The 16,560-nt window shown below is 40.4% G+C and overlaps 1 protein-coding gene across 6 annotated transcripts in view; it reads right to left on the bottom strand.

Annotated features, from left to right (window-relative positions):
* Positions 1-11,434, bottom strand: part of ZZZ3 (zinc finger ZZ-type containing 3) — a 74,356-nt gene extending 62,922 nt beyond the window's left edge. For 2 of the 6 annotated variants that reach the window (XM_063298147.1, XM_063298149.1), the window contains exon 1: positions 11,231-11,434. The gene's annotated coding sequence lies outside the window, so the exon portion shown is untranslated. Of the gene's footprint in view, positions 1-10,784; positions 10,854-11,230 lie in introns of those variants that run through there. The other 4 variants (XM_063298146.1, XM_063298144.1, XM_063298148.1 and 1 more) reach the window with 4 other exon arrangements.
* Positions 11,435-16,560: the final 5,126 nt, after the last annotated feature.

Genomic DNA, 16,560 nt, shown 5'->3' on the forward strand with positions numbered 1-16,560 from the left:
TCCCTCCCCACCTCACAGTCCAAGAGTGACTGATATTAGGAGTCAGTATTCGTCCTGGTGGGGCTGAGGGCATGCTTCCTGAAACTGCTCCTTTCTCTGGCTGATGTAAGGGTTTTCTCTAATTCCTATGATATTCTTCCAGAGAGGTCTGGGTAGAGTCTCTAAATTGACCTTACTTCCTTTCAAACTGGCAAAGCCTACCTCAGCTCTTCAGTGCCAGCATAGAAGAAAGCAAGCTAATCTGAGGCTTCATAACAGCTCCTTTTTGCTTTTGCTTTAGTATAGCACTAATTATGTATTTAAGTACTGGAAAAAGGCTCTGACAAACAAATTTTGTATTGTTATAAAAAAAAAAATCGACATGGACATACCCCTGCAATCAGGAGCTGAGCTTGATTTGAAGGAGACTTTACCTTTACATAAGAATGGTCAATGATTAAGTTTCCAAGGATAAACAAGATTACTGAAGAATCAGATGATTATTTAGTATTGAGGACACTGATGGGATTGATCATCAAATTAACATTCTAGTAGAACCATACCACGCTAATTCATTTGAAACTATACTGCATTTTCAGGTAAAGTGAGCTATTTAAAACCATTTGATAAAATAAATAATTTAAAAATAGGTGCACAACTTTGAAAACAGCTTTGCATGAAATTAAGTACTGTTTTCTAACTTAGTTTCATTCTTTTCAATGTTCTAAGAATTACTTAAAATTATCCAAAATTGTTTGTATAGGTATGTGTTAGCCTTACATTGTTTGTGTATTCACCCAATAAACTGAATCTAGTGCTGATCATATGTAAAAAAGGGCTTTTATTAGCAAAAGGAACCAGAATGTAATGAAGCCAAATTAATGTTTGTAGCTTTTTATTTCTCATTTGCAGTCATATACATTATGAAGAGACTAGATATCCATGCCATAAATGTCTCTCAGAAACATTCTATTCTACTGTTATTTCTCCACCACATTTGTCCAGTGTTATATGGGACTATGTACAATATATGCTATAATGCACTAAGAAAGGGGGGGGGAAATCAGATGAATAGAAGAAAAATTATTCCTGTCAAGTTTGGATGCAGGCTCTAATTATAGTTATGATGAGTTACCACAATGTTATTGCTAAGAAATTACTAGGACAAACACCAAATTCATTATACTTGCTCTGTAGACTGTGCAAGTTTGATCTGTCCTTATCAAACAGGATCCATTGCACTAAATAAGACTGAGATTATTTAGTAAATCTTGTTGCTCATGATCTAATTATTTCATTGGACATAAGACCTTTTATTCTTTCCACATTTTCTATTCTTCAGAAATTCTTAAAAGTTGATTTTTCTTAGCCTTCTCTAGAAACACAAGAGATAACTTCTGGGATTTCATCTAATTCTTTTTTACTCTAGAGAGTGGCTGGCTTGTTCTCCCCTCTTTGTGTTTGGAAACTATGCCAGTTTCACCTGACAGTTGCAAGAGCAAGTTTAATTTTACAGATTTAAGTTTATATTACAAAATGCATTTTCTTTCTTGGGTTAACAAATGACATGTTTTACCTAACAGAAAGTTTTCTTCATCAGCATATTGGCACCCATTATGTTGGAAGGGGTTAAGGTCCAACTACCTTTGAAACTATGGAATTTGCCCTTTTAATACATTACCTACTCGGAGGGCATGGCACACAAACTCTGACATGATCCTTACGTTCATGCTAGATTAACATTATAGGGAAAGCTAACCTTTAAAACTTCAGCAAAGGATCGTTACTGTGTCGTGGTGCTGGAGCTTGAGCACCTCAATGATGACATGAGCTAAACCGTGAAGGGCCACCCAAGACGGGAAGGTCATGACAGAGAGGTCAGACTAAATGCGATCCCTGGGGAAGGTAATGGCAACCCACCCCAGTATTCTTGCCGTGAAAACTCAATGGATCAGTACAACCAGAGATATGTCGGTATACCATCAGAAGATGAGACCCCCAGGTCGGAAGATGGTCAAAATGCTACTGGGGAGGAACAGAGGATGAGTTCAACTAGCCCCAGATGTGATGACGCAGCTAGCTCAAAGCCGAAAGGATGGCTAGCGGCCAACGGTGCTGGTGGTGAACGGTGAATCCGATGTTCTAAGGATCAACACACCATTGGAACCTGGAATGTCAGATCTATGAGCCAGGGCAAATTGGATGTGGTTATTGGTGAGATGTCAAGAGTAAAGATAGACATTTTGGGCATCAGTGAACTGAAATGGACTGGAATGGGCCACTTCACATCAAATGACCACCAGATCTACTACTGTGGACAAGAGGACCACAGAAGAAATGGAGTAGCCTTCATAATTAATAGTAAAGTGGCTAAAGCAGTGCTTGGATACAATTCAAAAACTGACAATGATCTCAATTCGAATTCAGGGCAAGCCATCTAACATCACAGTGATCCAAATATACACCCCAACCACAGATGCTGAAGAAGCTGAAGTAGAGCAGTTCTATGAGGATCTGCAGCACCTGCTGGACAACACGCCTAAAAGAGATGTTATTTTCATCACAGGAGACTGGAATGCTAAGGTGGGCAGTCAAATGACACCTGGAATTACAGGTAAGCATGGGCTGGGAGAACAAAATGAAGCAGGACATAGGCTGATAGAATTTTGCCAAGACAACTCACTCTGCATAACAAACACACTCTTCCAACAACCTAAGAGACGGCTTTATACATGGACTTAACCAGATGGACAACACCGAAATCAGATTGACTACATCCTTTGCAGCCAAAGGTGGCGGACATCTATCCAGTCGGTAAAAACAAGACCTGGAGCTGACTGTAGTTCCGATCACGAACTTCTTATTGCACAATTTAGGATCAGACTAAAGAGATTAGGGAAGACCCACAGATCAGCTAGATATGAGCTCACTAATACTCCTAAGGAATATGCAGTGGAGGTGAAGAATCGATTTAAGGGACTGGACTTAGTAGATAGGGTCCTGGAAGAACTCTGGACAGAAGTTCGCAACATTGTTCAGGAGGCGGCAACAAAATACATCCCAAAGAAAGAGAAAACCAAGAAGGCAAAATGGCTGTCTGCTGAGACACTAGAAGTAGCCCAAGAAAGAAGGAAAGCAAAAGGCAACAGTGATAGGGGGAGATATGCCCAATTAAATGCAAAATTCCAGAGGTTAGCCAGAAGAGATAAGGAATTATTTCTAATCAAGCAATGCGTGGAAGTGGAAGAAAACAATAGAATAGGAAGGACAAGAGACCTCTTCCAGAAAATTAGGAACATTGGAGGTAAATTCCAGGCAAAAATGGGTATGATCAAAAACAAAGATGGCAAGGACCTAACAGAAGAAGAAGAGATCAAGAATATACGGAAGACCTGTACAGGAAGGATAACAATATCGGGGATAGCTTTGACAGTGTGGTCAGTGAGCTAGAGCCAGACATCCTGAAGAGTGAGGTTGAATGGGCCTTAAGAAGCATTGCTAATAACAAGGCAGCAGGAAACGACGGCATCGCAGCCGAACTGTTCAAAATCTTGCAAGATGATGCTGTCAAGGTAATGCATGCTATATGCCAGCAAATTTGGAAAACACAAGAATGGCCATCAGATTGGAAAAAATCAACTTATATCCCCATACCAAAAAAGGGAAACACTAAAGAATGTTCAAACTATCGAACAGTGGCACTCATTTCACATGCCAGTAAGGTAATGCTCAAGATCCTGCAAGGTAGACTTCAGCAATTCATGGAGCGAGAATTGCCAGATGTACAAGCTGGGTTTAGAAAAGGCAGAGGAACTAGGGACCAAATTGCCAATATCTGCTGGATAATGGAAAAAGCCAGGGAGTTTCAGAAAAACATCTATTTCTGTTTTATTGACTATTCTAAAGCCTTTGACTGTGTGGACCATAACAAATTGTGGCAGGTTCTTAGTGGTATGGGGATACCAAGCCATCTTGTCTGCCTCCTGAAGAATCTGTATAACGACCAAGTAGCAACAGTAAGAACAGACCACGGAACAACGGACTGGTTTAAGATTGGGAAAGGAGTACGGCAGGGCTGTATACTCTCACCCTACCTATTCAACTTCTATGCAGAACACATCATGTGACATGCTGGGCTTGAGGAATCCAAGGCTGGAGTTAAAATCGCTGGAGGAAACATTAACAATCTCAGATATGCAGATGATACCACTTTGATGGCTGAAAGCGAAGAGGAACTGAGGAGCCTTATGATGAAGGTGAAAGAAGAAAGTGCAAAAGCTGGCTTGCAGCTAAACCTCAAAAAACCAAGATTATGGCAACCAGCTTGATTGATAAATGGCAAATAGAGGGAGAAAATGTAGAAACAGTGAAAGACTTTGTATTTCTAGGTGCGAAGATTACTGCAGATGCTGACTGCAGTCAGGAAATCAGAAGACGCTTAATCCTTGGGAGAAGAGCAATAACAAATCTTGATCAAATAGTTAAGAGCAGAGACATGACACTGACAACAAAGGTCCGCATAGTTAAAGCAATGGTGTTCCCTGTAGTAACATATGGCTGTGAGAGCTGGACCATAAGGAAGGCTGAGCAAAGGAAGATCGATGCTTTTGAACTGTGGTGTTGGAGGACAATTCTGAGAGTGCCTTGGACTGCAAGAAGATCAAACCAGTCCATCCTCCAGGAAATAAAGCCAGACTGCTCACTTGAGGGAATGATATTAAAGGCAAAACTGAAATACTTTGGCCACATAATGAGAAGACAGGACACCCTGGAGAAGATGCTGATGCTTGGGAGAGTGGAGGGCAAAAGGAAGAGGGGCCGACCAAAGGCAAGGTGGATGGATGATATTCAGAGGTGACGTACTTGTCCCTGGGGGAGCTAGGGGTGTTGATGACCGACAGGAAGCTCTGGCGTGGGCTGGTCCATGAAGTCACGAAGAGTCAGAAGCGACTAAATGAATAAACAACAACCTTTAAAAAGTAACAGGCTGCTTTTGTTGGAGAAGCTGTGTGGAATGCACACATTAATTAGACCATTAATATGATTCAAACAATAGTTTGAAATTGCTTTAATATTAAACCAGCATTATGAAAGATCCACAACAGATACCACATTGTGAAAATTTTTAGATTCAAGTGAAATGCTCCCTCTAAAGATCTTAGACATGGTCTTTATATGCTACTATCTCTAAAGGCCTTATATAACATCTTTTTGTTAACATCTGTACGAACTGCTAAAAGATGGAATTTGAAAGAAGAGGATCCTGAAGTCCATCCCAAATTTGATTAAAGGAAATTTGGCAGAGATCTACAATCACATTTTCAAAGAGCAACTACTTCATATGCTGTCTTTAAAGAAAGGTGAAAATGGGATCAGAAAATAAAATTCACTCCAGAATACTGATTCTCTACAGAAAAGCATAAAATCAATAACTTTGGGTGAATTTTATTTTCACATTACTCCATGAATGAAAGATAAAAATAAAAAAAATGGGGGGTAGATAGAATAAGGAGAAAAGCTGATTTAGCTCATCAGCTGGCACTTGAATAGAAAGAGGTTATTTTTCTGATTTGGCAGGTCTAAGGAAAAGAAGAGTTATTATTCTGTTCAGTTTGAAATATGAATACAGAGGGGAAAATATTGTGCTCTGAAAACCTAGGACTACAGAATTTTCAGAGGGAAAGGAATAAAGAGATAAAATGCTTTAATTGTGGCAAAAAGAGGCACATGAAGGCTGACAGTTTTTTAAGGACACCAAAAGCAGACCAAAAATGAGGTGCTACAAAATGTAAAACAGATTCACCAATGCAGATTTCTTATTAGTAATCATAATGAGTTAAGTGACAATTAAGACAACTTGTGACTGTTGATAACAAAGAAATCTTGCAAATGGTAAACACAACACTGTCTTGTCCCATTGTAAATTCCAAATAGATTGACAGAAAAAAAAACAGTGGCCACTAATAATTATGTAATAGTAGAAGGGATAGGAAATAAAAATTCCAAGTGACAAGAGTGCCAATGGAGTAGAAATTAGAAAAGGATATCAGAAGCAGATATAATGGTACTGAATTTGTACCATTTACTATATTAAATGAATACCCATGTTTTATACAATAGGACATAAAGGCATCAATGAAAAATTTGGGAGACAGTTGTGTTAATAACAGTAATTCTGATGTTCACAAAGAAGAGGTGCAGCCATGGGAAAAATGTTTTGGACATAAGACAACTGGAGAAAAACAAGTGAACAGAAGTAGTTAAGGAAGAAAGCACTGGCTGTATATGGGAAACAAAGTTAAAAGCAGGTTAAAGGGAAGCAGAAGGTTGAGACATTTTAGAAGAACAAGTGGCTGCAGAAGAAACAACAGAAGAAAAAAGATAGAACAGGAAGTAGAAGTACATATAGTTTTGGTTGCCGAAAAGCATGCAGATACAGCAGAAAATTCTATGACAGAAACAGTAATAAAAGCTTCAGGTGAGGCAGTAGAAGAACTAAATGACTGCTTTTGAGAAAGGGGAATGCCAGGAAAAAAGACAGAACAGCCAACCATAAGAGTTGTTGAGAATACAGAAAATACTACAAAACAGGAGCATATGGGTTTGAAGGAGAAAAAAGAACTGAAAGATTCCTTGGCTTTAAGAGAAGTATTGCCTTTAATTCTAAAACAAATGATTTCTCCAGATGATGTCAAGCAAGCATATTAAGTAGAAATGGAAGAAAACGGTGAAATTACTAGGACATAAGATGAAGAAGAAAAGGACACTGAAATAAGAAAAAAAACCCCACATATAATTTAAAGGAGACTTAAAAAAGTAAGATTGGATAAGTCAGTCCTGAAAGCAACTCTAGTAGAAAGATTTTTTCTATTTTTTTCACATGAGAATGAAAATGTGATTTTAACAATCCCACATGGACCAACAGCTGATACAGTTTCAGGTATTTCCAATTTTGTTTAAAAAATGGAAATGAAGAAAAAATTCAACAGGGAGACAAGGAAGTTGAGAAATCTAAGCAAGCAGCAGCTGTTAATGGTGATATGATGCTTTACTCAGTGTAAATGTGGTTGTGCAAAAGGAAAAAACAACAGGTCTACACATCAATAATTGGTAGGAAATAAAATTGTGATAGCTGACTGTTTATCAAGACAGGAAATAAAAATTATTTATTTTGTGATGGGGAGAAAAGAACTTCCATTTTTTAAAAATCCATTATCCTGTAAGGATAGCAGAGGTACGTTTTCATCACAAATATGTGATGAAATGGTAGACTATACTATAACTGGGCAATTTTTTGTAAGAAAGGCAGGTAGAATGTTGAGTCAGTTTGGAGAGTGGGGGAGAGAGGTTAAGAGAAAACCAATGACAGTCAGATGAGGAGAAGAAATAACTGCTATATATAAAAGGAATGGAAATACTGACATCCGATGTGATAATTATTCTATAGTTAAGTAGTTGGGAGACTTTTGTGGATGTACCTTTAAAGGTAAAGAATCATTTTGGAGTCAGGTGGCACCAAAATTAAATCAAATAAATAAATACATTTCCAATACTATCTGATAATACAATGCAACTGTTACATAAAATACAGCTGACCCCACCCTGACCATGTTAAAAAAATCTTTGAAAACATAGCTCTTCCCACAGGCCTTGGGTTGGTGCTGATGATGGGTACTGTGTGTTTGTTTTTTGATAATTGTTTTTTCTTCTGGCATTTTAGTTTTGACTTATATTTTATTATAGTTTTTACTGTACAGCACCAAGATTTGTTCTAGAGTTGAGTGGCCATGCAAATTTCTAAATAAATTATTCATAATCAATTAAGGTTGTATGCTGCCCAGAGTCTTTATGGAATTTGATGGCCTTCTAAATTTGACAAATACATTTAAATAAACTACTCCTCTGAAAAAATGAGTCAGAATGTAAAAGCATTGTCATGCCTTGTGTCTAAGTTTCTATATTACCAAGTAGAAAAGACCCTAGAAAAGAGGAGATAACATCAGTATAAAAATTCTAAGGTTACCATTTTTGTTGGCAATCTGTATAAAATATATTTAGCCCCCAAATAAATGTAGAATTATGCAACTACTGATCAAATAAATCAAGTTTCTCCACACCTGCAATGACTACTTCAGCTAGGTTAAATATGCATAAATAAATAAAATAATCAGGCAGAATTCAACAAACTCCTTTTTTGATAAAACTCTTCCAGACCTTACAACCCCTCATAATCTGTTCTAAATTTCTGGATGTGGAAGAGATGACAGGAGCTATAAGAAGGATAAGAGTAGAAAGCTCTCTTGCCCAAGCTGGCTTCTGTTTGTATAATGTTGGACTCAGCTCAACTTTATTGATAATTCATGATAACCTTTTATTATACAAAAGTTGCATACTGCCTACTCATGATTCTAAGGGAATTAAACCCATACACTGATAAATATTAAAATTTCTCTTTTGTTCTAACATAGACTTCTCCTATGATCCCATGTAGGTGTTCACTATCCTAAGTGACATGAATCATGCGTTTACCAAAGCACTTGTCTCATAGACTGGGGTATTCTAAAAGAGCAAATTTACTTTGCCCTGTGATATTTTCCAAAATGAAAAACTTATATATGTTCTTTATCATACTGCATTCACTAAAGAAAGTTAAAGGGAATATCCAAAGTTCCCATGTGACGTTTGAAATATCTCGATTTCCTGACTGTTAATATTTGAGAGTCTGGCAAGCAAATCATTGATTAAAACCACTCAGAGTGCATCTATTTGGGAATCAATTTCATTAATTTCAGTGTGACTTAGTCCTCAGTATGTATATGTGTGTGTGTGCACATATGGATCATGCTGTACAACTGAGAGGGGAAAACACAGCAGCAGCCGAATTCTAGAACTTGTTGAACCAGCAACTACGGACTGAAGACAAAGCATTAATTGTGCTCTATCAGAACATTTTATTTTATTTATTTGATCTGCTAAGGCCACTGGATTCCAAAAAGACTCTGAGTGGCTTACAAAATATCAAATATATAATTAAAACACTGTTAAAAACACAATAAAACATAACTGCCCGGACAAATTTTCAAAAACCCAAGAAGGGCTCCATAAACACCCTAATTCCAGGACTTGGAACAATATTACAAAGCATGAATTCACAAAAATGCTACAGGAACACCAATGAAGTCTCAAATATTTTTAAGTAATACTTCATTAAAACAACTTTTACTTCAAGATAAAGTACCATAGTAAATAAAAATACACTACTGCTAATGTTCTCCAGCGCTGCTTGTGCATAACACAAATTCTTCATAAAAGACATCAGTCCACATTTTTGTATGCAAGTGGAAAATACATGTTTTCTAGTGTACAAGGAGAAGCAGTCAGTCAATCCAATAACTATGCAGTCTACTGAACTGGATTTTCAAAAAAAACCTGAAGCTTTTATTAAAGTCTATGAATTTACTGGTGACATTTGGCTGGATCTTTCCTATGGAAATGCAGAATAGGAAAAGGGTTTGTTGCCAAGAGAACAACACAGACATTTTCATGAAGACACTAAGAAACCAACTTGACCAGAAGGGAAATTCACCTTAGCAGAGAGAAGATACTTAACATCATGTTACACCTCAATATTTCCTCCCTATTCAATTCTGAGGGGTTTTTAAGGAACAAATTGTAATTGCACTCAGAGAGTAACTTTGCATGATACCTATTAAAAGCCTTCGTACCCTTTACATACTTGCAACATACACCAAAATATTTTAAAATGTACTTATAATACCAAATACCAGAAAATCAGTTAAGTGCGTTTTACTCTTAACAAAAACAACAAAATCTAGAAGTCCCAACTGAACAATAAAATGTTCGTTTTGGAAATCCAAGTAAAACTACTTTTTTGGAATCTAATCCATAATTCATAAAAATAGCTGTCTCCACAAGGTAGCTTTATTATATGTGATCTGCAAACAAGAACCTGCTTCATCAGATGCACACATCTAGGCAGCATGGTTATGCTTACACCATAAAATCTATTTAGACATTGCCACCCAAGACCAGCAGCAAGCAATACAAAATATGCTTTCAGACACTGCCAGCAATATTTGTATGTAAAACTGATACACTTTATTAACATGCTTGCCTTGGCTTCTTTTAAAGAATTGTTAATTCTTAAAAAAAAAAATTTGAGGACAATTGCTGCTAGGTATTGCAGAACAGAGCCTTTACTATACTTGGCAAGAAGGCTAAGAAACTCATTAGGGCAGCAAGCTATGGCCGTGGCAGGATAATTATTTTACTGCTTTGTTATATTCAGGTCAAAATCATCCCCCAAAGCCCAGTGCATTGATTCATGACACCTACCAATAAATACAGCAGCTATGGAATGCTATATAGCGACCTAGGCACTTAAGAAGTAGCAGCGAGAGGAAAAGCTATGGTCCTGACAATTTTGCATCACAATACTGCGGGGCACAGCTTTACAAGTGGTTACAAAATAGCTTAAGACCTGGGGTACGAATCGGGGGATCTCAGGGTCCAATGGATAGAAGGCCGACAGGGGGCGCAACAGCACCATGGGGGGTGGAGGCGCCGCAAAGCGGCGGGGCACTTTCCACTGGAGGAAGGCGTGCGGGGGGGGAGGGGAGAAGCCCAACGAAGACACGCAAACTCCTGGCAGGTCAAACTCCCCGCAGTGTTCAGCCCCGCCCCGCACGCGTCGACAGACTAAGAGGCTGGCACTCAAGTAGCACACGTACCACACCGCCCCTCGCCTCCCTCCCTGCGTCCCGGTTGCCCGTTACCATTATTACCCATCACGCCCAGCGCAGCGCCGCCATCCTGCCTCCAGTCAGCTCCCACGGGAAGGAGAGCTGACCTCGCGAGAACTCCCGTCTCAACCCGCCCCCGTGCTGAACACCAACATGGCAGAAGCAGCGCGCACGTGTCCGTGTCCTAGATATACAACAACCCGCCCGTACGTGCTCGCCCGCGCACGGCGGGGCGGTCCGGGTCGAGGGGGAGGGGACGTGACGTTGCACGCACGCGCCCCCTCCCGTTCCCTTTCGCAGCAAGGATTCGAACAAGGGCGCGCGAGCCGCCGCCTCTCCCCCCACTCCTCTCCGCACGCGCAGATCACATGGGAATAAAGTCCTCCCGCCGCCGCCGCCTCTTCAGCCCCCGTCCGACCGGCCGGCAACGAAAACACCATCCGGGTCCTTTCGCCCCCCCCCCGCGGCACCTAAGGAGGGGGCTTGACCTGGTTGCTGTGAGACCGAAAACGGATCCCGTTGGTGGGGAGGCAGACGTTTCTTTCCCTTCGTTCTCGGAACCAGCCAGCCGCGCCACACGTCAGCGTTTGGCCCCCAACTACAGCGCCCGCTGGGCTCCCCTCAGCAGCAGCAGCAGCAGCAGCTCCTCTTCCGCTTCCTCCCCCCCCCATATTCCCTGCGCAGCCCGCGAAAGGGGGGCCGCTCCCTGCAGCTCCGCCTGCTGGTTGACTGAAGAAGGCGACTGGGCCACCCTGTAGAGGCTGGAGGTTTGCGGAGCCGTGGAGGGACGGCGCGCCCCGCCATCGGGCTGCGGGGAAGGCGGGAGCGCAGCGCTCCGCTTTTCTCGTTGGAGAACAACCGAGCGAGAAGTAGCACTCGCCCGAAGCAAACGGCCTGGAGGGCGCTGCAGGTCCGGTCGTTGCCCTGCCTGGGAGCGGAGGTCCGGGTTTCTGGCGGCGTATTCTCGCTAAGTGAAAACCCACTCCTTTATTTTCAGATTTATATACCGCTGTAGCCCAGCGGGCCTTAAAGGAGCCTGCCCAAGCCTGGCTGGGAATTATGAGCGTGGATGGCCTCAGATTCGGAACCCTGGTTTCCAATGCAGATGTTATTGTGGCTCATCTTTCAGTGTAGCATTTAATTTAATAGAAACGTCTAAATATGATTTAATCCTTGTATACGTTATTTTTGTAATCACATTAACTGCCTTGAATGCTATGTCGTTCTGGAAAGGCAGAATCTTAATTACCTTGAGAAACAAAATAAATTTAGGTGAATTAAGAGATACCCATCCAAAGTAAATATGACTTTGCTTGCAGGAAATACATGTATAGAGTAGGCTGGTGCGATCGCCAGATGACAAACTGCTGGTATCCTAAACCTTTTGAATATTTATTCTTTTATTCATGAATATTTCTTTTTGCATGTTAACAGCATAATAAGTTGCATTGAAAATACCACGGAGGATATACGCTTTGTAAAAAAAAATATATGAATACAGTATTTAACTGCCTTTAATTCCAGGTGTGGCAAACTTGAACACACAGTAATGCCTTTTGAATTGGCTAATTATTCCATAGTCTTCTCCAGATTCATGAATGAAATCTTTTCTAGTATTTTGGACAAATATGTAGTGGTGTACTTGGATTTCAGAAGAGCCATCTTTGCACAAGACTCACATTGAGTGTCTTAGAGCAACTCCATATACACAAGCTTTTTGTGAAGTTGGCAAAATGTGTGTTTGACTTTCCTACCCCCCCACTTCCCCTCCACGGGGGAAGTGGAAGTCATGTAAAACACTATGCATAGGAGGTGACATAATATAACATCTATACCTCTCTGCTCTGAGTGCTTTATGGAAGGTGGACTATATACCATTTTAATTGCTTATAGAAAAATGAGAATATCATGTATAATTGTTTAAGTAATTTTCAAGGGAGGGGGGTTTTGCAATGTAGATGGATTGTAGAACAATTCTTGTCAGTCATAGCCAGCATGAATAAAACTGTGAGTTGCATTCCAGCACATCTGAAAAGATCCTGATGGAGAAGGCTGGGTTATCCTATAAGAAAGGAGACCCAACGTTAAATTCTCACAGTCATGAAATACATCAGATGCAGCATGGAGGATACCGTACTTCCATCTTCTTGGGTGAAGAGTGAATAAAAAGATAAAAATGTACACATACCTACACAATAAATACTTTCCTTCCAAAGACTATCCTTATAATCCGTTTCTGAGCTGTTATTTACCTCCAAAGTGACCAGGGAGGTGAATTTATTTCACAAACCATGCAAACATACCTAACACAACTAGGTATAGAACACAGACTAACCACTTCATACGTACCTGAACCAAATGGAGTTGCAGAAGGGAAAAATTGCTCACCAATGGACATGGTAAGATGTATGCTTTTAGAAGCAGATCTGCCTGACAAATACTGGGCAGATGCTGTTTTAACAGCCACATACTTACAGAGTAGACTGCCAACCAAAGCCAACGAGGTAACACCTTTTTTGCTATGGGATGAACGCAAACCAAGTGTAAAGCATCTGAGAGTATTTGGATCCAAGGCTTATGCATGCATACCAAAAGAGAAGAGATCCAAATTAGACCCCGGAGCTGAAGAAGGCATCATGATTGGGTATGTGCCAGGAAGCAAGGGATATGGAATCCTGAACCTGAAGACAGGAAAAGTAAGCACATGCAGAGTGGTGTACTTTGATGAATAAGAGAGAGGCTACCATAGTCATGCTGATGATGATGGCACAGAAACCAACAGCAGCAGTTACCAGCTTGAGATGTTTAGCCCAACATTGGAAGACACAATCACCACACTGACCCAGAGAGAGAGAGAGAAGCCAGGCAGAAACTCCCATCAGAGTCAGATGATGAGGCGGAGAATGCAGAAGGGGTTGAATTGGCAAGTGCCACTCCTGAACCAGCTCCAAGACTCTCATCACAACCCAACAAAGGAGTTCCAGCCAAGAGACTCACCTACCTCGCAAGGTCGTCGTTACCAAAAGAACCTGCATCATGGAATGAAGTGCAGCAAATGCCACCAGATGAAGCAAGCAAGTGGAAGAAAGCAGCACAAGAAGAGCTAGAGGCTCTACACAAGAACAAAACATGGACTTTGACAAAACTACCAAAAGGCAAGAAAGCCATAGGATGCAAATAGGTCTTCAAAGCCAAACAAGATGAAAATGGAGAAGTACAAAGATACAAAGCTAGACTAGTCACAAAAGGCTATTCACAAAAGTATGGACTTGACTATGATGAATGTTTTGCTCCTGTTGTAAAACATACCACAAGCAGAATGCTCCTAAGTCTAGCAGCTTCCAGGAACATAAGTGTTGAACATCTAGATGTAAAGACTGCATTTCTACATGGATAGAGGAAGAACTGTACATGCTACAACCTCCAGGCTTCGCCAATCCCAAGTCACAGCAACATGTTTGCAAACTTCAGAAGGGGATTTATGGCCTGAAGCAAGCAGCAAGAGCATGGAATAAGAAGTTGAACCAGGTACTTAAGCAAGGTTTTGTTTAAAGCAAAGCTGATCCCTGTCTCTACACAAGACGCAGAAATGGCAGAGAAATGTACATCCTTTGTTTTGTGGATGATTTGATGATTTGCCATAATAGCAAAAGAGACTTTGATGAAATAGTGTCCAACCTGAACAAAGAAGAAGTGAAGCATCTGGGCAATACCAGCTACTACTTGAGGATACAGATTGAAAAGAAGATGGAAGCTTTCTTCTAAGCCAGAAGCAAAAGATCCTAGAACTGTTGGAGAGCTTAGGACTACAAAATGCCAGTCCTATGCCAACACCAGTGGAAACAGGTTTCCACAAGCAACAGGAACCTAGTGAACTTTTACCTGAGAACAATGGCTATAAAAGTGTCATAGGTAAGCTATTGTATCTAGCCACTACCACTAGGCCAGACATAGCAGCTGCAGTAAATATTCTATGCAGAAAAACCAGCACAACCACACAGAGAGTAGACTGGTGTTAAGCGGGTGGGAAGGTGCCTAAAGGGCACTATACACCTAAAACTAGAGCTACCAGCTACTGAAAATCCTAAACTAGGAGGGTTTACAGATGCAGATTGGGCAAAAGATATTACCGTAAATCCACTAGTGCACATTCATCTACAGAGGCAGAGTATGTGTCAGCAGCACAAGCATGCAAAGAGGTTTCATGGCTCAGGCTACTGCTTGGAGACATGGGAATTGAGGAATCTACTCCTACTCAGGTCTACGAAGACAACCAAAATTGTATTAGGCTATCACAGTCAGAAAAGATTAACAGGAGAACTAAACACACTGATGTTAAGTATCATGTAGTAAAGAACATGCAGGAGCAAGGAATAGTCAGACTACACTATCGTCCCACAAGGAACATGACTGGGGACATTCTGATGAAGCCGTTGCCAAGGAGCAGTTACCAAGAACTGTAGAAGAAGTTGAAGCTTGTGGACTCGGAGACATGCTAACTTGAGAAGGGGTGTTGGAATTATCAAAGATCAACTCAGCATTGTCTCATAAGCATAAGGGGGTTGATCTAGTAAACCTATCTCGGTTGTGCTTGTGGGAAGTCACATGGGTCACCTGATTTCCACTTCTTCCTCGGGATTTAACAATCTCCATTACTCTTCTGGCAGACCTGCAAGCAGGAGCTGCTGCAGGATGCAGCTCTCGCCCTTTAGAAAGTGTCTACAAAGAACCAGTGATGATTAAGTGCTTTCTACTATGAATCTACCTGTATCCTGATCTATTGAATAAAAGTAAGCTATCTCTATTTTTCTTCATCTGACTACTATGTGAAGACTGAATTTATTTTCTGAACATAATAAGCTTAATGTGCAAGTTCTCTTTTGGTTCATGCTTCTACTCTGCAAGATTGCTGTTAGCGGCTTGGAGTTCCTTTACTAATTTATGAACTCCAGTGCAAGATGGTATCACTGCTGGAAAATTTAGGTGGGTTTTGTGGAGACAGCAATAATGATTGTGAACTATGATTGTTACAGTATATTTGGTAACATATTAATGCACAGGAAGTGTTCTTCCAGTTATGGTCCAATCAGATATGGCTATTTCTATTGTGTCCTTCTGAGTCTTCCAAAGAAACATGAGTGTTTAGTGCTTATTGCTATACGCCTCAAAAACCTATTCACACCTATACTTGGAGTTTGAACATCTAATTGTTATGTTCAGGTTTTGTATTCAAACTGATACGTGTCTTGATGCTGGCAATGAAGTGTACTATTTGGTGCATTTGGTACACTTCAAGTCTCCTAAATTGGGTCTACTGTTTTCTCATTTTATGACAACATTCAGTTGAAGCAGTTTGTTCTTAAATACAAGGAAGAAAAGATACTTTATATATACATGTCTATTTAAAGAACGTATTTGCCTTTCCTGCCTTGTAAGATCAAAAGTTGATTTAATATATTTTCTCTAATACATTCATAAATCAGGGGATATTTGAAACATAAGATCAAAGTTTTGATTAACAAATTTCAATCAGCAGTGTTTAACATGTAGAATTAATAGCAGTTTGTGTTGAACGCCTCCCCAAGTTTCCAACCAGACTCACACAAGAAGCTTATGGATATCTGATTTATTACTGGACAGTATGCAAGTTCAAGAGCAAAGCTGAGAATGGCAAAAGCGCAGGTCTTTCAAACAAAGCTTCGACAGTTCCAATCCCTCCCCCCAGAGTCAGAAAGAGTCCACTCCTCTCAGCCTGCGGGTGTTCCTAACGGTTCCTGCCAGTCTTCGGGAAAGTGTCCTTGAACAGGCGAGGTAACCC

Source organism: Candoia aspera, chromosome 3, assembly GCF_035149785.1.
Source record: "Candoia aspera isolate rCanAsp1 chromosome 3, rCanAsp1.hap2, whole genome shotgun sequence".
Taxonomy (NCBI): Eukaryota; Metazoa; Chordata; class Lepidosauria; order Squamata; family Boidae; genus Candoia; species Candoia aspera.